The sequence below is a fragment of the Peromyscus californicus genome, unplaced genomic scaffold (genome assembly GCF_007827085.1).
Source record: "Peromyscus californicus insignis strain IS unplaced genomic scaffold, ASM782708v3 Scaffold_23__1_contigs__length_62951481, whole genome shotgun sequence".
In the NCBI taxonomy this organism is placed as follows: domain Eukaryota; kingdom Metazoa; phylum Chordata; class Mammalia; order Rodentia; family Cricetidae; genus Peromyscus; species Peromyscus californicus.
Window position 1 is genome coordinate 1169197 of NW_026294534.1, and position 24014 is coordinate 1193210.

Consider the following 24014-nt stretch of genomic DNA (forward strand, 5'->3'; position numbering starts at 1 on the left):
ATGACCTGAAAAAAACTACCCCCATCTATATCCTAAGTGCTTAGATAAATACCACCACATTTGGGAATTTTAGAATATTTTTAATAATATGTTGTATCCTTTGTTATTTCCTACACTTTCCTTTTGCGCATATACTCAAATCAACACTCTCCCAGAAGTTAGGAGACTCCCTGATGTGGGAGTACAGATAAAACAAGGACAAGGAATCACGCAGACATAATGTAGGTCAGTTTCAGACTTGGGAAGACAATTCTTTCAGGGCTTCTGTTAACACCAGTTCTAGATTTGTGGTTACATGTGAAGAGAAATTGCAAATGTGTAGAGTTAAATCCTGCATTAACCTGAATCTCATTCTCATTTGCTTGACCTGTGTTGTGATTTATCAGGGTTTAAAAGTGAAATAACAATATAGATAATGTTGGCATAACAAAGAGATACTCTTGAAAGAGAGTGACTCTGACAATTTCTTTACCAGCTTCCACCAAAAATAAGCACACAAAACTGTGAAAATATAAGTCACAATGTAAGGAGCAGTTTTTGATATGAATATTTCTCGGCTTAAAATGTGATTGATATGCATGCAATAATGTAATTTCCAGCCTTGTGCTTCTCCTGGTAACTTTCAGAATGGCAAGCAACTAATCTGCATTTACCTTAGAAAGGACAACTTTTATAAATATTCTTTTGGTCACATGTACAATGTTGACTTTTTGAAAAACCACTTTTAGATCTAGTCCTTCAGAAAACTAAAGGTATAATATCAATTGTAATTTTTGATATGGGACAGAGAAAGGCAATGAATAAATGCTATTTTGCATATTTTAAGATCAAAATCAACAATGATGGCATATTTAGATTCAGTTGTTCTTGCATTAATATTTGTGCTCAAATTTTTATAATAGGCCAGAGTGAAAGTTCACATTTAACCTGTAAAGTTTTCACTTGAGAAAAGATGATACCTATAGAAAAAGTAAAATATTTCAAATGATATTTAATGCTATTTGGTAAGGTCATGAGTAGATATTTCTGACATAAACTATGGTAATTATGTCTACAGTATTATTAGTTCAGTAGCATACTGTGATGGAAAATTACTTCTAGCACACATAAGGTATTGTTTAATATTTATTGGATTAACAAAGTAAAATAGAAGAGCAAAGAAAGATTCTTTAGCCAGAGAGTCTTACAGCTCTGAAAAGTGCCTTTGACAATAATGAAATGTAAAGGCTGGCAGCTTAAAAGGGAGAAAGAGTTAGTTGGCTTTGAAATTAAGAGAGGACCCATGTTTTGTTCCCAGTACCTACATGGTGGATCATAACCACCTGTAACTCCAGTTCCAGAGATGCAAAGCCTTCTTTTGACCTCGTGGGCCCCTGGCATGCAATAGTTCATATGCAAAATGAAGAAAAATAACACATAAAAATGAAATAAATAAATCTAAAATACATTTAAAAGATGACAACTTTAACATGGTTCAGAGACCCCTAAATATAGATGGGAAGTATATTTGATAATGTTGACTAAAATTGATAACAAATATCAAAGAGAACCTTGAAACATTATTATTACCTTGCTGGCTCAATGACATTACCTATTTAAATTCTGTAAACAATTTTATTAATATAATGTGTAAAGCTTTATGTTTGTAAATACCCAATAATTCACAGTTGAAATATTCCCAGGGTTAAGGGGATTCTCCTTGATCATACATAATGGTGAATAATGGGGAAGAGACTTAAAAGATGCATGAAAATTACAAACATTTAATATAAAACAAAGGGAGTATAATAAAATCTCATGATATTAGGGATGTCTGCTCAAAGGACAGATTTCAACAATTCTTCTCATTAAAAAAGATAAGAATATTAAATGATAGCTATGTTATTTAGCTCCAATTCTGTATTGTATCTTTCCAATAAGCATCACAAATTTTCCTTTAAATTTATAAAACATAAATTTTTTATTGTTTGTAATTTCATGAAGACATATAGTATCTCCCTATAGCTTTCCTCCTACTTCTTTCCTGCCTCCTATCAAACCCCTTTCCTCCAAGTCCACATGCTCTTTCTGAAAGTGCTGGGGATCACTTAGTGCTGCCAGAATGTTCGGGGTGCAATGTCATCCACAGGAACAAAAGCAACCTCCCAGGGGCCCTATCTCTGCAGAAAACTGATTCCCTTTCCAAAGAACAAACTTTTAAAAATGTATTTTCAAAACAGATACAAAGATAGAACAACAAAGGTTTCCTAATATACAAAAATAATTCTTGTTCTAATATTTTCTCAAGTCAAAGACTATTATCTTTTTTTTCTTTTATTTTTCTATATTAAGAAATTTTCTACTCACTCCACATACTATCCACAGATCCCCCATCCTCCCTCCTCCCACCCCCCAGCCCTCTTTCCCAAGCCACCCTGCATCCCCACATCCCCCAAATCGAGGTCTCCCATGGGGAGTCAGCAGAGCCCAGCACACTGAGCCTAGTAAGGTCCAAGCCCCTTCCCACTGCACCAAGGCTGTGCAAGGTATTACACCACATGCACCGGGTTCCAGAAGCCTGCCCAAAGACCAGGGACCAATCCTGATCCCCCTGCCTGGGTGCCTCCCAAACAGTTCGAGCCAAACAACTGTCTTTGGTATCCAGAAGGCCTAGTCCAGTTGCATGGGGACTCCACAGCCTCCAGTTCACAGTTCATGGGCTTCCACTAGTGTGACCCATCATGATCTGGACGTCCCTCGCCTGCAGTATCCCTCCCCTCTCTCATCAATTGGATTCCCGGAGCTCAGCCTGGTGCCTGTGGACTGGGTGTGTGTGTGGGGGGGGTGCCAGAGGGCGAGGAGTGGGGAATAAAAACATAGGGAAATGGGAGGGTCAAGCTGGAACAGGGACAGAGTGGGAGGGCAGGGAGGAAGATACCGTGATAGATGAGAACATCATGGGAATAGGAAGAGGCAGGGTGCTGGGGAGGCTCTCAGGAATCCACAAGGTTGACCCCGCCTTGGTCTGCTGGCAGCAGTCCAGAGGGGGCCTGGACCGGTCTACTCTAGTGACCAGCCTAGCAAATAACCTAGCTGTCATCATAGAGCCTTTGTCCAGTGACTGATGGAGGCAGATACAGAGATCCAAAGACTATTTTCAAATTCTACTTTCTCTTTTATTTTATGCTTACTTCCTTTAAGAGGTTTTCATCAAATGTAATCAAGTACTAGAAATGGGTGATTAGGCCCTGATTGACCTTATATCTTAAAGTAATTCTACACAGAGTTCTTTCTCACTTATTAGAGTTATTTTATATGCTTAGCCTGACAGTTGAAGTTATGGCTGAACTGATGGAAGAGGTTTCGTATTGTAATGTGTGTGTGGTGTATTTTTATGCAGCTCTTTCTCATCTATGTTGGCTCAGCAGCCATCTATAAGACAAATTTGCTGTCTTCTACAGCAGTGATAAAGTCATTTTACATATGAAAAGTGATATATCAATTTCTCTCTATGCCATTTTATTACTTACAATTAATCTGCTGATATCAAAATTGATTTAAAATTACATCATTTTAGTCATAGCTAATTAATTTGTGATTTAAGAAACTCCTTATGGGGATGTGGCCTTATTCTGCATTTCCTTGTGGTTGTATGCTTACAAAGAACAATTTTGGGGAATATTTAATATTGCTCAAAAGGAACAAGATAAGGAGTGATTAAATTTAGGTTTAAATCATAATTCTCTTCTTACTAGATAGATATTTGTCGAGCCATTTGTACCTGAGCCTGTGGATCCTTACAGATATTCCATGAATATGTAAGTTCTAATTGGGATGTTTTAAAGTGTCTAGAACATAAACAGTTTTTTATTATTATTTTTTAAATTTATTCTTTTCTCATACAATACATCCTGACTCCCCTCCCTCTACTCCTTCCTCCACTTTTCCCTCCCCACCCCACTCTACCCCAGATCCACTGCTCCTCCGTTTCCCTTTAGAGAAGAGCAGACCTCCCAGAGATATCAAAAGAATAGGGCATAATAAGACACAATAAGACAAGGCACAAATCCTCACATCAAGGCTGGAAGAAGCAACCCAGAGCTCTGCCTAATGTTTGACTGTGCTCCCATCAGCTGCTAGGGAAGCCTCTCTGATGGTGATTGCATTAGGCGCTGATCTATAAGTATAATAGAATATCATTAGGAATTGTATCATTGACCTTTCTTTTCTTTTTTTTTTGCCAGTATTGTTTGGTTCTATCTTTGGTGTCTGAGCCACATAGCTTCTGGTTCCTAGTGATCTGGGCAGTGTCAGGCATGGACTCTCTCTCTTAGCATGTGCCTATAGTTTGACCAGTCTTTGGTTGGCCACTCCTACAAGTTTTCAGCCATTATTGCCCCAGCACATTTTGCATCAGAACCTGTTGCATGAATCCTAAATGATCTTAATAAAGACCTGGATCCAGATATTGGGGTAAATGCTAAGAGATTAGAGGAAACAAGCCACAGCCACTTCTCACTTCGTCAACTCAGCCAAAAGGAGAAGATCCTGTCTCCATGAATCCTCAGACTGAATGCCTCTAAATCCTCAGCCAAAAAGGCCTTGTTCCTGTCTCCTCATGCCTTACAAGCCTTTCTCTGCCCAGCCATTTCACTTCCTTATCTCAACCTTCCTAATGCTGGGATTAAAGGCCTGTGTGCTTCCCAAAAACTGGGATTGAAGATGTGTACCACAACTGCCTGGCTCTGTTTCTCTTCTAGACTGGTTCAATCTCAAGTAGCCCAGTGTGGCCTTGAACTGACAGAGATCCAGACAGATAGATCTCTGCCTCCTGACTGCTAGGATTAAAGGGGTGTGTCACCACTGCCTGACCTCTATATTTAACTCTGTGGCTGGCTCTGTCCTCTGATCTTCAGGCAAGCTTTATTAGAGTACAACAAATTATCATCACATTTCCTCTTTTTTGTCTAAAATAATAAAAGGTTATAACTAATATAAGAAAAACTATATACAATAAATACAATAACCATGTACAATAGATACAGTATACAGTCAAGAATTACATTAACAATGTCCAATCCATAAACATTTGACAAATTCAGAGAAAATACTCTATTATTTATCCTATTTTGGTGAGTCCAAAATGTTGTACCTAATTTACTTTCTATCCTAACTTGTATTACCAACCCCAAACTGTCTTTTGATGTCTTTCAAACTTATACACTTTACACTTCCTTAGTGAGTTTCTTTTCTGAATTCCTTAACAAAGAAAATTATAACTATCACTATCTAGTATTCAACTCCATCAGAGACCTGAGAAGTAAATAATATTTACTGAGCAAGTAGGAAATGTAAATGAACAACTTCCAAAAAATGTGAGAAATGACAGAAACAGCTAGCTGCCTGGATAGTCACCCAAGGTTCCTCTGCAACATTGGGGCATCCATCTTTGGCCTACAACCCTAGCATATCTGACAGACAAATCTGTGAAGCAGAATTTTCTAAAGAGCCTTCCTACCTTGTTTTGACAAGGATTGACAGTCCTTTCTTTTGTGTCCTGCTTGTCCACTTTGGATAACATACTGTCTGAAGTTGATGTAAGGGCACTCTCTTGCCCGGTGGCTAAATTTTGCCACAAAGAAAGTAAACTCGCTATAGAGTTTCTTCAATGCCCATCATCTTCTTTGAAGCAGATTGGTGCTGCCAGGAGCAGACATATCTCATTGTCATGAAAACAAAGAAAAAAAACTATGTTATTAAAACATCCTAAATGCCATATTCTCTAGATCTCCAAAGTGTTTGAAGATGACCTGTTTATCTAAAATATATTTCCATTTAACCTTGAAAACACACCTAACATGACTACAAGTTTGATTGTAATAGGTGACTAAATACTAACTTGCATTTCTTTATATCCTAATTAGTTGGTAATAATAACTTTCAAGGATTAGCAATTTACACTACATTGTTAAATGAGTTGTATAGGTACAGTACCTTGAACAATACCTCATCTTTTTGAAAGTAGATTTAATAATCTACCTTTTTATCTTATCATATTCATATTCTCTCTTTTTTCTTCTCAGAGTAGATTCAATAATCTATGTTTTTATCCTATCATTTCTATATCTTCTTTTCAGAATAGATTCAATAATCTTTCTTGTATCTTATATCTATATTCCCTTTTTTCTTTTCAAAACAATAACCCTGAATTTAATCTCCTTTGTTTAGTCTTTTTCCTGATCACTAACAATAACAACTTGTAACCAACCATCCTAAACAATGACAATTATCCATAAACCATTGAATGACCAAAAACCACTCACCCTACCTCTTGGGAATGTGGGTATTATGTTTTTAAAATTACTTCCTGCTGTCTGGGGGCAAAAGCATCTTCAGGGGATCCTGAAAAGAAAATTTGGGGTTGATTTTCAAGTCCTGGGGAGGGAGCTGTATCATTTGTTGTCCAGTCTCAGGGTAATGAGAATGTGCAGGGCTTGTCTCAAGTCCTGGATAGAGTAGTCTGTGAGGTTGGATCATCTCAGCTAGCCATCTACAAATTGTCCTGAGAAGTTTGTAGTCTAAAGCAATCTTTGGGTAGTATTTATCAGCTTAATAGCATTATCATTGTCCTGATAGAATCGTCATTGTGGGACGCCATCATATTTTTTGAGACTTCAAAGGTCACTAGGTCAGATTATTCTTAGTTATTAGAGTACAACAAATTATCATCAAAGAACCAGTCATAGGTCAAAGGTTTTGTGACATAGGTTGGTGTCCCAGTTCTACCACTGCAGGCAGTGTCTAGTTATAGAAGATGACAAGATTCAGGCTCCATATTCTTCATTACTAGGAGTTCTAGCTAAGGGTACTCTCATAGGTTCCAGGAAGTTGCCATTGCACTAGGTTTCAACATCATCCCATAAGTGCCCCCCAGTTCTAGTGATCTTTCCCCATACTCTAACCTTCCATCCCTCTCTTGTGATCAGAAGGTTTGTCTGGTCCCACCAACCCCCACAGTCCTGTGGCCTGCTTATAAAATAATCACTCAGAAGCTTATATTAATTATGAACTGTATGGCCAATAGTTCAGGCTTATCACTGACTAGCTCTTACACTTAAATTAACCCATATTCTTATCTATGTTTAGCCACGTGGCTTGGTACCTTTTCTCAGTTCTGCCTTGCCATCTTGCTTCCTCTGTGTCTGGCTGGCAACTCCTAACTCTGTCCTTCCTCTTCCTGTCTCTCTCCTGGATATCCTGCCTAGTGATAACCTGACTTGCTATAGGCCAGAGCAGCTTCTTTATTAACCAATCATAGCAACACATATTCACAGCATACAGAAAGATATCTCATAGCACTTCTTCCCTCACCTGATCCCTCCTCTTCCCATCCCCACCTGTTCTTTATCCACCAGCAAAATCTATTCTATTTTCCTTTCCCAGGGAGAGCCATGTGTCCTCTCTAGATTCCTCCATGTTACTTAGTCTCTCTTGGTCTATGGATTGCAGCATGATTATGTTGTATTTAATAGCTAATATCCATTTATAGGTGAATACACATTGTGTTTGGCTCTCTGGGTTGCCTCACTTAGGATGGTTTTCTCTACTTCCATTGATGATGTCATTTTTTAAAATAGCTGAGTAAATACTCCATTGTGTAAATGTACCACTTTTTTTTTTTAAATCCATTCTTTGGTTGAGGGATATCTAAGTTGTTCCCAGTTTATGGCTATTATAAATAAAGCCTCTAAGAACATAGTTGAGCAAGTAGACTTCTTAGGTTAGGATGGAACGTCTTTTGGGTATGTGCCCAAGAGAGGTATAATTGGGGCTTGAGATAACTGATTCCCAGTTTTCAGAGAAACTGCCATACTGATTTCCATAGTGGCTGTACAAGTTTGAACGTCCACCAACAATGGAGAAGTGTTCCTCTTCTTCCACATCTTTTCCTGAATAAGCTGTCATTTGTGTTATTGATCTTATAGCTTTAAAATGCAATCTCAAAGTAATTTTGAGTTGTATTTTCCTGGTGGCTAAGGATGTTGAACATTTAAGTATTTCTTAAATTTAGAACATTCTTAAAAACATTAAAGTATTGAAGCCAGGCGGTGGTGGCACATGCCTTTAATCCTAGCACTCAGGCGACAGAGGCAGGCAGATCTCTGTGAGTTCGAGGCCAGCCTGGTCTACAAAGTGAGTTCCAGGAAAAGACGCAAAACTACACAGAGAAACCCTGTCTCGAAAAAAACAAAACAAAAAAAACAAAATTTAAGTATTGAGATTTCTTTTAAACCATAGTGAAAGATACAAAATAATTCGCATACCCACATATAACATTCATGTATTTAAATATATATTAATATAAATATATTTATATAAATAATTTCTATCAACTTCTGAACTCACTCTACTTTAGAATGTTCAAAACTCTAACCCTAACACTAACCCTGTTTTCATTTATTAGAAAAAAGATTTTGGCGAACCAAGGGAGCAAAATTTTTACTCACAAATTTCTACTCAAATATACATAAAAGGGGGAATTTACTATAAACAGATAATCCTGTGTTATGTAAACTGTGTATAGAATATCAGTAGCTGTGGTTATATTGTGTTCCCCAAAATATTGTGCACCCTAATAAACTTATCTGGGGTCAGAGAACAGAACAGCCACTAGATAGACATAGAGACCAGAAAATGGTGGCACACGCCTTTAATCCCATCACTTGGGAGGCAGAGATCCATTTGGATTTCTGTGAGTTTAAAGCCACACTGGAAACAGCCAGGCATGGTGACTCATGCCTTTAATCTCAGGAAGTGAGCCTTTAATCCCAGGAAGTAATGGCAAAAAGGGTTATAAGGCATGAAGACCAGAAACTAGAAGCTTTTGGCCTGGTTAAGCTTTCAGGCTTTTGAGAAGTAGTTCAGCTGAGATCTATTTGGATAAGGACACAGAGGCTTCCAGTCTGAGGAAATAGGATCAGCTGAGGAACTGTTGAGGCGAGGTGGCTGTGGCTTGCTCTGCTTTTCTGATCTTCCAGCGTTCACCCCAATAACTGGCCTCAGGTTTGATTTTATTAATAAGACCATTTAAGATTCATGCTACAAGTAGCTCATCTGTTTTAATAGTGTATGAAGCAGTTACATGTTTTAACATGTTTCTCATTCAGAAATTAATGTCTCCAAAAATTAAGTAGATTAAAATTTTTATTTATAAACATAAGTTCGTATTATATATTCAACACATGTTTTGGAAAGACATAAATATAACCTGGTCAGTGTATATATTGATATTTGATTATTTGATATTGAATATACAATTGGTGCTCTCTTCTGGGTGAAAGACTATTTCCTACTCTCAGCTTTCCTTAGTTGCCTATAATTCTTTTTGTAAGGTTGAGTCCTCCTAGGATTTTCCCCCATCCACATTAGCACATCTATTGATATTGTAGAAGTAACTGTCTTATTCAATAAGAAACACACAACCAATGCAAAGAAGAAAGCTAAGAGGTCAGAGCTAAGAGCTAAAAACCTTACCCTTCCTCTCGTGGTGGTCCTACCTCTCTGAAAGAGACCTACTTCCTGTGTGTCTGTCTTTATAAAGACTTTCTGTTCTACCTTCTCATTAGTTGTAAACCCAACCACATGACTGCCTTGTCACTGCCTGTCTGTACAGACCTCCAGGTCTTCTATGGTTGGTATTGAGATTAAAGGCATGTGTCTCCATGTTGGCTATATCCTTGAACACACAGAGATCTACCTAGCTCTGCCTACCAAGTTCTGGAATTAAAGGTATGCACCACCAACACCCGGCCTTTGCTATGACTTGCTAATAGCTCTGGCCCCCAGGCAACTTTATTTATTAACATACAAATAAAATCACATTTCAGTACAATAAAATATCACCATAGGTATCAATCCTTTAAATAGTTGTTTAAACTACTCTTAAAAAATAACTTTACCTCATCTATTCAGCTCTTCTTCACAGAGACATTTTATCTTTTTTTAATGTTTGTCTTTAAGATTAAATAAAAATGTGATGGAATTTTATATTACTTGTGAATACAATATCTTCATATTGTAATATGTAAAATATTGAAATATCTTCATGTAATTAATTTTATTTCACTTTTTATACTCTTTCAAGTTTTGAAATATTCAATTTGTATCTTCATTTCTTTTTTGAAAGGGATTATAGGGCTTCCACATTCAAGATATAGTCCGTCATTGATAGAAGTTAGGGCAGGAACTCAATCAGAAGCCTGGAGCAGAAGCCATGAAGAAATTCTTCCTTCTGGCCTATAGGCAGGCCTATGCTTACCTAGCTTTATTTTTATTTTTTGTCTTTGAAATTCTTATATGTGAGCACCATATTTATATAATTTTCCCTTTATTCTCTCCACCTCCTTCTTGTCTCCCTCATTCCTTCTCAAATTCATTGCCTCTTATCGTTTGTCATTGTTACACACATGCATAAATATGTATTTACTTTTATAAATACAACCTGCTGAAATTGTTTCGTGTAGCTGACATGTGTATGCTCAGACATTGAGTACCTGAAGGAGATTAGTGGGTCATGATGATCCTGTCTGATGGTGACTGCATGGCTATAATGGAGAATTCACAGTTGGCCTTAGGCCTGCTTATTTAACTACTAGCAAATTTCCAACTAATTACCTTTCCAAGCCTCAGATAATCCTGCACCAGCTTGAACCTGTATACCTGTAAGCCATAGTTTTAAAAATAGTCCTGATGAAAACCAGGGATTATCTCTAGAAGGATCCTAGTATGAAATTTTCCCATGATGTGTGGAGGTTCTTTCTCAGACTGCAATGCTTAATTTTATTTAGCTCAACACTAACTTCAGTAACCATCCTACTCTAATATGTTTCCATGACTATGCCTGCAATACACCTCATCATGGTCTTAACCACATGTTTCTCCTCATTTTCCTGGTACTGTCCTTGTACCTTGATTTTTTTTCCCCACTAATGTTTCACATTTGTCCTCTCCACCCTTCTTCCTGGTCACATCTGTGACATCACACATTTAATTAAGGTACAGAATTAAACAGATGTCTCCCCAGCTGCTCTCTCACTAGTCATATCACAAAAATTTCCATTAATAAGATATCTCTATGAAAGGACAAATATACTATTTTGTAGCTAGAGTTTTCTTGTCTGGCCCATAGTCAGGACAAATCTCTCTCACCTGCCAGTCCCACAGCTGCTCAGACTCAACCAAGTAAACAAAGAGACTTATATTGCTTACAAACTCTATGGCCATACCAGGCTTCTTGCTAACTGTTCTTACAGCTTAAATTAATCTATTTCTATAAATCCATACCTTGCTACGTGGCTCGTGGCTTACCGGCATCTTCACATGCTGTTTGTCATCATGGTGGCTGGCAGTGTCTCTGACTCAGCCTTCCACTTCCCAGCTTTATTCTCCTCCTTGTCCCGCCTATACTTCCTCCTGCCTGACTACTGGCCAATCAGTGTTTTATTTACCAACCAATCAGAGCAACATATGTGCCATACAGAACATCCCACAGCAAATAATGCTATATTACTCTCATTATTCAAAATCTCAGCCACTTATATAAAATCACTTCTTTGTTTTCTGGGATATTTATACTTTCCTGATAATATCTGTAAGAATAATTACTACTTACCATTGAAATATTATTGAAAAATATTTGATAAAACAATTGGAATGTACAAATACAATTTAATCAGCTTATTAAGTAACATTTATTTAAAATTTGTATTTAATTTTTTTCCAAGGACAAATACACATTGTTTGAAAATGGAACATTTGAATATGAAAACAGATGTTATTTATATATACTTTGTGGATATATGTGTACAAAATTACTCTACTTTTCTAAAATGTTTATTGTGTGTTTTCTCTAATTGCACTGTGCACTCAAATTCTCTTAAATTCCTATTATTTCTTCCTATGGACTTTATAATGAGATGTAACTTCTGGGCATTTAATGGATTATTATTTCCACAATTAACAACAATGCAATGATAAATATAATCGATATTCTTATATAACATCTCCAAATCTTTAGCATACTATGTCAGAGGTAATGGTGACTAAATATTACACAAAATTTAACATTAAATGATTAGGAAGTGATTCATGAGAAAATAAACTTCTGTTAAGTGCCTTATAAAGGTGTTTTCATCACAATTTTCACAGACATAACTGTAACATGAATCTTAAAGGGTCTTATTAATAAAAAACATGGGAGGCAGATATTGGGTGAACACCGAAAGACCAGAGAAGCAGAACAAGCCACAGCCAACCTCACCTCACCAGTTCCTCAGCTGATCTTGTTTCCTCAAACTGTAAGCCTCTGAGTCCTCATCTGAATGGATCTCAGCTGAACTGCTGCTAAAAACCTAAAAGCTTAAAAAGCCTAAAAAGCCTCTTGTTCCTGGTTCTCATGCCTTACATACCTTTCTGTTTCCTGCCATCACTTCTTGGGATTAAAAGCGTGTGTCTTTTCCAAGCAAGACATGAGATCTCAAGTCCTGGGATTAAAGGTGTGTGTGCCACCATGCTTGGCTTCCACATCTATCTAGTGGCTGTTCTGTTCTCTGACCCCAGATATGTTTATTAGGGTGCACAATATATTGGGGGACACAATATCACCACCACACATAACAGTGTGACCAGAAAATATAAAGGAACTGCTAAGACATATAGTTTATCAAAATTTTATGAATACAACAGGAAAATGGAAACCAAAATACAATGATTTCATCTCACTCCTATTAGAATTACAGTTATCAAAAAATATAAGCAATAAGAAGGAATAGCCACTATGTGAAGAGTAGAAGACCAGTGAACACTGTAGGTGGACATTTAAATTAGCAATATGAAAAGTAAGTAGGGGCTCCTTGACAAATAACACATAGCTCTATGATCCAGCAACCCCATCACTGTGTATGTAGCCCCCCAAAATAAAGTCAGTATGCTGCGTTGTTCATGTAAAGCAAGAAATTGAAAATATATAAATATCCATGAAGTGATGTATGAGCAAATAAGATGCAAGAGAGGCACAAAATGGAATAAATACTCAGGCACAAAATCATGAAAAGTTGTGGAATATTAGTTTAAGATGTGTTATGATCGTTTATGCTGTGGAATATTTGTTTAATAGTGCAAAGATGTGTTGCATTCTTTTATGTTGCATTTGTTTAACTCCTTATAAAGCTGTGTTACTTTGCCTACCTAAAATACCTGATTGGTCTAATAAAGAGCTGAATGGCCAATAACTAGGCAGGGGAGAAAAATAGGTGGGGCTGGTGGGCAGAGAGAATAAATAGGAGGAGAAATGTAGGGTAGAGGGTGAGAAGCAAGAAAAGGAGGAGGAGAGGATGACAGGAGCATCCACCCAGCCACAGAGTGAGAATGAAAGAAGGATATATAGAATAAAGAGAGGTGAAAAGTCCAGGTACAAAATGTAGTTAAGGAGAAATGGTGTAATTTAAGTTAGAAAACAAGCCAAGCGAAGGCCGGGCACTCATAAGGAAGAATAAATCTCCACGTATTTATTTGGGATCTGGATGGTGGGCTCCCAAAGATAAAAAAAAACAAAACAAAACAAAAGCAAACAAACAAAAAAGAAACACTGCCATTTGTGGCAAACTGAATGGAACTGGTGATGATTCTGTTACGTGAAAAAACAAAGCCAGATACCAGAAACATGTGATATCACTCATATGTGGAATCTAAAATGGTGATCTCACAGAGTTTTGAGAGCATGATGATGCTCACCCAAGGCTGGGTAGCACAGAGACATGGATGGAGGGTGGAGGACTGTTTTGTGAATGAGTACTAAGATATTGTCAGACAGAACAAAGAAGCCCCTGGTTGTCCTTACACAGTTGTATATCAACATGCTAGAGCAAAAGTTGTCAAAGAGTCTCAACATAAAGAAATCTTTAATCTATTTGATCTGAAGTAGGACTCAAACATGTACATAAGAATCGAAAAACATACAATGTTCCAATTACTATGGGAAATGTTATGTTTGAATGTATTTGTTAAAACACTTAATTTTACAAAAGAACTGAAAAAAAATTTTAAGTAAAGGATTTTTTTTTTCCATTTTAAATACCAACCAGAGTTTCCCCTCTCTCCTAGTCTCTGGCGGGGAGTGGCCAGGAATTCTAACAGGCATAAGACCCTATCACATCATATTTTTCATACATGTGTGGGTGCTGTTGGAAAGAACACAGCACATAAAAAATACAGAACATATAATTAACTCAAATGGTATTGACAGTAATAAACTACCACATTACTCCATTCTGTGCTTACTAAAATACATTATTTCTATATAACAACATCCTTCTCTTCAGTATTATGCTTAAAAGTAATTTTAGTTCTTCGATGTTTATAGTGTCATATTTGTCCCCAAGCAAAAAGATAAAAACTCAGTCTTCTTCTATAGGGCTGTTGAAGAAGTAAATGCTAAAGGTGGTGGTTTTCTTACAATGTAGATAAATCCCATGCTCTGACTGTTAAGAGTCTCATGTTCATTAAGCTAGCTGAACAACCAATCCACTTTTCTGACATATTAGATTGAGACTGCAGTTCTGGTTTTGATATTTCCATCCTCTTGTGGGCCACAAGAATATATTATAGAGATTCAGCTCTGTGTTAAAGCTATACTTTGACAGGCCAAGGGTCTGTCAAAAGGCAAGCCATTTACAATGGAATATTTGGTGTTATCCTGTTTTTAATATTTCAGCTGTCTTCTGCTATGAAGTTCGTGTGTGCCCAAATACTTTCAAACTATTTTGGCAAATAGCTAAGTTTCTCAGACACTGTTCCACTAGGTACTAATGCCCCTGCAGAGCCTAGAAGACAAACAAGCTCCTAGATGCATAGCATTGTTTTGTGTGCAAGTGAAGCTCAGATTATCCCCTTCCCTCAGGGTAGGGGCAGGGCTGAGAGATTGACTAAGGACAATAGGGATTTTCGCATAACCAGGTGCAGTAAGGACTGGAGCAGAGCTCCAGAGACAAATCACACAGTGAGAGAGAGGAGAGAGGAAGACAGAAGTTCAGGAGAGGGTAAAACAGATCTCTTGTAGAGTTTGTCAGGGCCAGGGGTGAGGAGCCAGGAAGGATATAGATGGAGGACAAAGGAACGGAGAAGCGTAAGAGTTTACTAAAACTATGAGGACAGGAAAACTGGGCACAGAGAGGAGCTGAGTGTGAGGACAGGGCTGAAACTGTGTAGATAGAATTAACTTAGACGAATAAACGAGTTGGACAAAAGAGCTCTGTGCATCTAGATTCATTCCTGTGCTGACAGTAGTGTCTCTTATGGGCACCCTGGGAAGTATAATATTAAGCCATCCCTGTTGATTACATATATTTTGATTTAAGCTTTGTGGAGAATAGGCTCTTCTCATACAGAATTGCTGATAGTCCTTGGCCAAACTTTTCATGTAAAATGTGCAATAGGAAACAAGGATGAGTATAACCTGCATCTCTTTCTTCAGAGAACAATCCTATGAATTACTTTGAATACACTACTCTAGAACAAATACACAGAGATTGCCAAACTTAAGAAGTAAAAGTACCTAAATAAAACATTAAATTATTATGGAAATAGTAAATTTAATGTGGTATCCTAGGAATGATCTTGGGACAGAGAGGGAACTTTCACTTAAAACTAAGAAAATCTAAATTAAATACAGATTACCTTCACAACTAATGTCAGTGCAAGTTGATTGTTACAGATAGAGTTCCAGATTGAAATTAACTCATGATAGGAAATACTGAGTTCAGAATATGTAAAATTTTATTCACATGTTATTTGAAAATCTAAGTGTATTATAAAACAAAGACCATTTTAAAATATAGTTGTAATTGTCCTCCAAAGTTCTTTTTATATGATTTACAAAGAAAATACTATATGCTGAGGAAGCCAGTTTGATATATGTATTATATTTTCTACTGCTATGAGAAAACAAAATGACCAAGACAACTCATAGAAAGAAGGGCTATTTGGGATTTATGTTTCCAAAGGGACATGAGTCCATCAAAATATCAGGGAAACAGGCAGCTATAGCAAATGGGGATGGTAGTTGAGATCTGGCCAAGTACTCACATCTCAACAATAAAGAGACAACAGAGAGAGAACTCAAAATGATGAAAGTTTTAAATTCTCAAAACCTGTCCCCAGTGACATACTTCCTCTAACAAGGCCACACCTTCTAAGCTTCTCCCAAAAGTGCCTCTTCAGAAAAATAAGTATTCAAATCCCAGAGCCTAATAGGGGCATTCTCATTTAAAGTCATGAATTACTATATTAATAATATAATCAAGGGAATTTATTATTATTATTATTAAATTAAAAAGAAAATAAGACAAAATGTAGAATCCTGCTTAAGGAAAATATATAAGATTTAACTTTAGTTTTGAAAGTTTTCTGTGCTTAAATATTGATCAAATATAACCCTGGAAAAAAGAAAGTAGAAAAACTATTTTTCAGAATACCTGAGATGAGTAAGGAAGTAGATAAAGCTTTAAGAACAATGAGAACAAAGACTGCAATTTGTTTTCTGAAAGAATAAAGCTTTTAATGGGAAGGACTCAGATAAGAGACACGTGCTACCAAAATAGAATATCTGAAATCAAGAAAGGACTCTTTTAAAATTTATTGAGTACAAAGTTTGAAAGATAATTCACATATAGAACACAGAGAGAAAAAATATAAATAATTGCTGAGAGAACAAAATAATGAGGATAAATGTAAGTCATCAAATATTTGATGTACTAAAATTAGGTTTAAGTACAGTAACAAATTGCTGAAAAGATTATTATCTGATAGTATTAGCCAAATATCTCCTAGAATTGCAGAAATCTTTCAATCTACAATATCACAGAACTATACTGTGCCTCTAGTGAATAAAAGCCCAGACATATTTATTCACATTGTCGCAAAATGAGAACTGGCTCAAAAATACATGTTCCTACATGACACCAGATAATAAGCTAAAACATGTAAAACATCAAAACTAGATGCTCTTAAAGTTATGGAGACAACAGTAGATTTTTTTTTTAATTTAGTGTGGTGATGGAATATTGACCAAAAGCAGATTGGAGAGGAAAGGGTTTATTTATTTTACTTGTTACAGTCCACCATCACGGGAAGCCAAAGAAGGAACTCAAGGCACAGGGGCTTTAAGCTGAAACCACAGAAGTGTTCTGCTTATGGACTTGCTCCCAGGCTCAAGTATAGCTACCTCTTTCTTTAAAAGAAATGCATTTTTAAGTATTTTTCTCAGCAGAGTGTATTTGTATATGTTTATATAATATATAATATTTATATATAAAAATAATAATGATAAGCTCCCTCTTTCATATGGCATAGGACCAACCACCTACTAGGGATGGTAATACCAAGCCTTTATATACATCACTTTGCAATCAAGAAAATGCCCCATAGCCATGCCCACAGGCCAATCTTATGATGGCAATATTTCAGTTGAGATTCTCACTTCCCAGGTATGTCAAATGACAATGCAGATCAGTCACCACATAGACAAAAGCATTCAGAGAGCTGAGAGACACCATGAAGCACTCTATATTTCACAGGAAATGATATTATCAATGAATGATGGGAAAATACTAAAATTTTACTTATTACAATTAAAAACTAATCATTAAAAATTGAAAATATAAATTGTACATAGCAATTTAAAAATATCTTGTGAATACTTTAACACTATATAAACATCATATTGCAATCAATTACCTTTCTATCATACTCACTTCTACACACTCTGGATAAAGATCATAAAATAAAACTTTAATTGTGTTTTTTTCCATTTAATTTAATATTTTTAATATTTTTAGAATTTCATGTATTGATGCTTAAATTCAAAAATAATTTTATTTTAAATAAAATATATTATTTCAAGGTTTTATGCTTTTCTAGATTTTACATTTTAATAATACATAGCAATTTCAAAACCACTTATTGTGTCCTTGTTTTACTAGAAATTATTTAAATGTTCTGAGTTCTAACCATTTGTATGTTTAAAAACACAATATTATCTATAAAGTCCTGGAAATATATCAGGTGTCATGGATTATATTTACAGATACACTATGATGATAATTAAAACTTTGGGAAAATTAGTCAATTGGTAAATTAACTTAAACACATTTTATAGGGTAAAGATAGGGTAATAATATTACAGGGTAATTTCAGGATAAATGATTAAAGAACAGAGTATAGTAATAAATTTTTAAATGAAGATCTATTGAATAAGCCCATGTGCTTAACCTTGTAATTAATTTACTGATGCATGGGCATATTAAAGTTGACTAGAATTTTTGTTTTCCAGTTGCTGATGAATAGCACTTAGATGTTCTGAGGATTTGGAAAGCGGATTTCCGTTGACTTCATGCAAGACACTACAAACTGACAGAATATTTTACAATGTAGATGGGTAGCTTTCTCAGTGTTGTGATTAGATCTGCCTCCTAAGTTGTTCAGCACTCAAAATTTAGGACAAACAGGCTATGTACAGAGAACCGTTATTTACACTGCAACTAAAATGCAACTACCAATGTAGGAAAAGAGGTCTAGGAAATTAAAAGCATATTATTTTTACTTTCTCTTTTGCTAAGGAAACAAAGACACTTAGGAATCAAAAGTACCTCTGAGTTGACTAACCACAGGTTGCTGCTGTGGGATGAAGATTGTTATTTTTCTTTTCCTCAGGATCAGAGTATGAGATGCTTTTAGGTGTTAAGAAACAGAGTCATGGAAATGAGGTGGTTACTCGTTTATGCCAAGCAGAATCCTGTGTCTCTGTCTAATTGCTCCATTGACCTCCAGTGGTCTGCAAACAGTCATCCACTTCTGAAATGTTTAATGCTTCCAAAATTTCTAAGCTGAACTTTGGCAATAAAGAGTTTTCAAGGAATACATAACATGATTCTTATCAATTGCACCTCTCACAATGACATTCTAGGTAATGATTCACAAGGTTACACTGACTCAGAAAGTTCTTGCTTCATGGTTCTCTTGTTTTCTTGGAAAACGTGAGAAAAAAAATGGAGTTTGGAGTAATTATATTACATCCAGGAATTACTGTTCTGCATTTAATCCATGAACATTATCACTGTGTTTGGTGTCTTTAGCTATATAATGATTATTACCAGCTCTTTGATATTTATACAACCTTTCATAAAGATCTTTTATTGGCCCAGCTCCAAACTCATAAGTATTTATATTTCTACCATTTTTCAAGGAGTATATTCATATTTATTCAATTAAAAATCTTTTAGGGTGTAAGTAAGGTTTCACTATATTCCGCTCGACCCTTCTAAAATAAATCTTATTTTCACTTCAGAAAGCTGAAAAAAATAGTTTACCTTTGTGTTCTGGAGGTTGTTGATGAAAGTGTTTGTTCTTAGTTGTATAAAGTTCCAGAGTTAAGGAGAAGTCTCTAGGGAAAGCTAACTATATGTCTGTAATTCCTCAGATATTTACAAATATAACTGTCTGTGTCCTGTGATGTAATCTTAGCACCAGGCCTCCATGGGCACAGACTCCTGTAATCACCCATAGTTGCAGATTGCAACATTATGGTATTACCGACAGATGTGGAGCCCCACATCACAGCCATCTGTGCTCTCAGAAGTCCTAGTGCCTCAGGTTATCTCATTACTTTCTTACTGTTTCTCCCAGTTAGTGCTTTACATGAGGGATAACTGGTCTTCCACCTGCCACTCGTGTTTCCCAAGAACCCCTCCAGTTAACTTTTACAAATATTACTACATGGATCACCCATGTGAAATTGGATTTTAATATTATTTTTATTGTTTTTCCTTTTGGATCTGCTTTTCACTTTCAAAATGTTTATTTTATTGTGTATTTTTTCTTTGAAGGTCACCTCAAATCATTCTTAGGCATTGAATATAATAATTACATTTAATGATTAACAATAAGAAATGAGACACATCTGTTCTTTGCATTTAAATAGATTTTTACAATATAGTTAATAGAAAATAAAATGTTTTTTGATAGCAGTAAATTTATACTAGTGCTTTCATGGCTTCTTTCAAAGGAAGTCTAACAATAAAATATAAGTAAGTGATTCCTTATAAAACAAAGCCCTTCAGGAATTTCCTTTGATCTAGTGAACAGAAATAATCTTAGCATTCCAAGAGTTATTCAAGTCGTGAGTCCCATGCTTGGTTTCATGACACATGGTATGTTACATTCTGCATTCACTTTTCAAGACTGGAAACTGCAACCTGTCTTAGTTGCATATGAATATATATATATAATTTTTATTTTTTATTTAAAATATTTTAATTCATTTTACATACCAACCACATGGCTCTCTCATCTCCCCTCCTGCTCCCTCCCAGTCTCTCCCCACCACCAACCCACCCCCATCCCTTCCCTTCATCTTAAAGGTTAAGGCCTCCCATGGGAGTCAGCAAAGCCTGGTACATTCAGTTGAGGCAGGACCAAACCCCTCCCCACTGTATCAAGGGTAAGCAAGGCATCCCACCACAGGTAATGGGCTCCAGAAAGCCAGCTCATGCACCAGAGATAGATCCTTACCCCACTGCCAGGCACCCCTCAGATTAGACTGCTAGCAATAATGGAGAGGTTACCTGAGCTGGCTTACCCCAGCAATCAGATTGGTGAATACCTTAACTGTCATCATAGAGCCTTTCTCCAGTAACTGATGGAAGCAGATGCAGAGGTCCACAGCCAAACACCAGGCCAAGCCCCAGAAGTCCAGTTGAAGAGAGGGAAGAGGGATTCTATGAGCAAGGGGCATCAACATCACGATGGGAAAATCTACAGAGACCACCGAACCAAGCTAGAGTGAACTCATAAACTTAGACTGACAGCTGTAGAACCTGCATGAGGCTAGACTAGGCCCTCTGCCTAAGTGAGAGTTGTGTAGCTTAGTTGCATTTCTGTTGCTACAATAATATAGCTTGACAAAAAGAAACTTAATGGGAGGTTTGTTTTAAGCTCTAAATTCCTGATTATGGTCCATCACTGAGGGGAATTAAAAGCAACACTATCTTGGAATCATTGGTCACATCACATCCATAGTTGAGATCAAATAGAAATTAACAAATACATACTGATTTCTCAGCCGCCTGTCTCTACTCTTACTCATTTTATGCTCTCTGAGCTCAAATCCAGGAAACTGTGCCACCCACTTCCCGACGGGACCATCCCAAATAAATCAGTCAAGATAATTTCTGCAGGCATTACCACAGAGCAACTAGATGTAGCCAGTCCCTCATTTTAGCTTTCTTCTCAGGTGATTTTAGGTTTTATAAAGTTGCTGATGAAACTAAGCATCACAACACTCATTTCCAGCTCTGTCTTCCATGCTGTCATACTGGTAGCTGGAGAACAGAAATAACTACTGTAACAGCTGGGACTTCTCTCAATCTTTTGGAAATCTGATTTACTAGTATCTCAAGTAATGGAACTATTTGAGCATCATATTACTTTCCTGAAATTGTTCCTTTCTATATGACCACAGATAGTATATGAGAGCCTCATTACACAATGGTACAAAATACCATTATATTTTCGCCTTATTTAATTTCTGTCATTTTAAGAGCTAAAGATGCTTCTGCAATGCAATTTTTGCTATGAACTAAGTAATATTTCTATTTGAATTCTTTTTGCATCCTGTTATGAAAATTATCCATTGGTATCTCATCAGTTTTCAGTAGGATTCTTTATTCTTTAACAGTAACATGGCTTGGTATACTCTTTTGCTATGTATAATGCAATGATATGTCTTTCATTTACATTTACATATGTTATAGTTCATATTTTTAAAACTTAATATGTCATGATAGTTTCATATATTTATACATTAAATTTTAGTTATTTTCAGTCCCTATTTATCACCCTGTTTCTCATTCCCTCCTTTTTTCCCTGGGATGCATCTTCCCAATAAGTCTGCTGATATCATGCTTCCTATTTTTATATGGCCCACTGAGTTTACTTATGGTTACTCTTGTTTGGATTGGAAGTAATTTTGTAAAATAAGGACAACTTATATGTAGGTACACCACTGAAGAAAAGGACACCCTTTCTCTAACAACCTTTAAATGACAAAAGTTTGTAGCAAGATGTAGTCCTTTGTGGGTCCCTCTCTCATGCACGATGGAATGCTATGATCTTGTATTGGTCATGGACAATGAAACCAAGTGATTATGATTTCACAAATGCAGAAATTATGTCATGTCCAGGAGACATATTTTTGATACACATCTCCTCATCCTCTGGATCTTAAATAATTCACATATCATCTTCTGTCATTTTTCTGAGTATTGGAGGGAGTGATAGAGCTCTGTCAATTAGAACCAACCACTCCACTATCCCTTCGTTTGAAAATAATGACTAGTTAGAGGGGTCGGGCTTGACCACCATTCTCTGCAATAAGACACATCTCTGATGAATCCTGTGCCGAGTACTAATCTATGGGGGTAAACATGATTATTGAGATGCCAGTTTAACAACAATTTTATTGTGCAAGAAAATAGTAGCAGGTTTTCCCTAAGGAGTACCACCTGCCCAGCCACTGGATCTGGACCTGTTTTTCAGAACCAGGGATGAGTGTCTGTGACATGGACCTCAAATCTAATCAGAAAGCAGTTTTTCTTGTTGTTGTTTTACCCCTAATAATCATGCCAGCATTCCACTAAAAGGTATCTTCCCTGACAAGTCACAACTGTATCTCACAATACTGATTCTTAAACATTGCATTGTATAAATGCCACAAGTAGACAACCTTGATTTGCTACTGATCCTAGGGGAAGGCATTCAGTCTTTTGCCATTAAGAAGTAAGTCATCTGATTTTATCACTGCTATTTATCAAATCCAGGTAGCCATCTATTATCTTATATAATCTATTATATAATAGATTATATAAGTCTATTGATAATAGAATTCATTTTCACAAATATGCATTATATAATTCATTGATGATGTTCAATGTGATTCTCAAATATGAGTTTTTCTTATTCTTACTAAAGCATTGGATCAACTAATCATGTTACTTAGAGAAAGGAAAAATTGCATGAAGAAGGACACCTCATAATGCTGAGTTGCATGTTCTATTCTATCTCATGGTCTACTTCTCACTTGGCTTCATAGTGTGATGCAGGTCATTAAGACAGTTATCTCAATGCCCAGCTGCTGCCTCTATTAGACATCACAGAGACAGTGTACTTAGTCCCTGGCTCCTACCTTGAGACAGTGTCCATCAATTGGAAACCTGAGTTGATGTAAGACTATATTTTTTCATTTGTTTTTTTTCACTTTGCAGTAGAATTTATTTATATGTAATCATATTCATTTTATAAATCTTTAAAGTTGTCTGGATGAAGGATAGGAGAATCTATACAGAATTATTGCGTATAAGAAATCAAATGTAAATTTCTAAGTTAAATATAGGTTTTTCTAGAGAGTCTGTGAGAAAAGTCTAGGAGAAATGCCGGGATGGTTTTCCAGAGCTTACTTTTCTCCATTGTCTCTTCTTGACAAAAAGGTGTCTATTTTCCATCTTTCACAACGCAAGCTTATATATATTTTTGAATGCCCATTCTGTTAGGGTTATTGCTCCAGAATCTACTCATGTTTTCTCAGACAATAATTTCCATAAGTCCAACCTGCTCAGTCACAGATGTTAACTGGGGTAGTTCAGCATAGAAATCCATACTGACAATTACAGACTTGGGCCAGATCAGACCATAGCTTGAGAAGATATCTGGCTTTCTTCAAGTTGTCACACTGTCTGAAAGACACAGAAACTGGTATTACTTTTAGTTGCCTGGGAAGCTGTTTGATGAACCAGACACAAAGAAAAGGACATATATTTATTGCATATAAAAGAAGGAAGAAGAAACACATGTGCCTTCCTAAGCAATGAGCTCCCTCACCATGAACCAATTAGACCACTTCAATACAAAGACTTACTATTCTTGCTTGT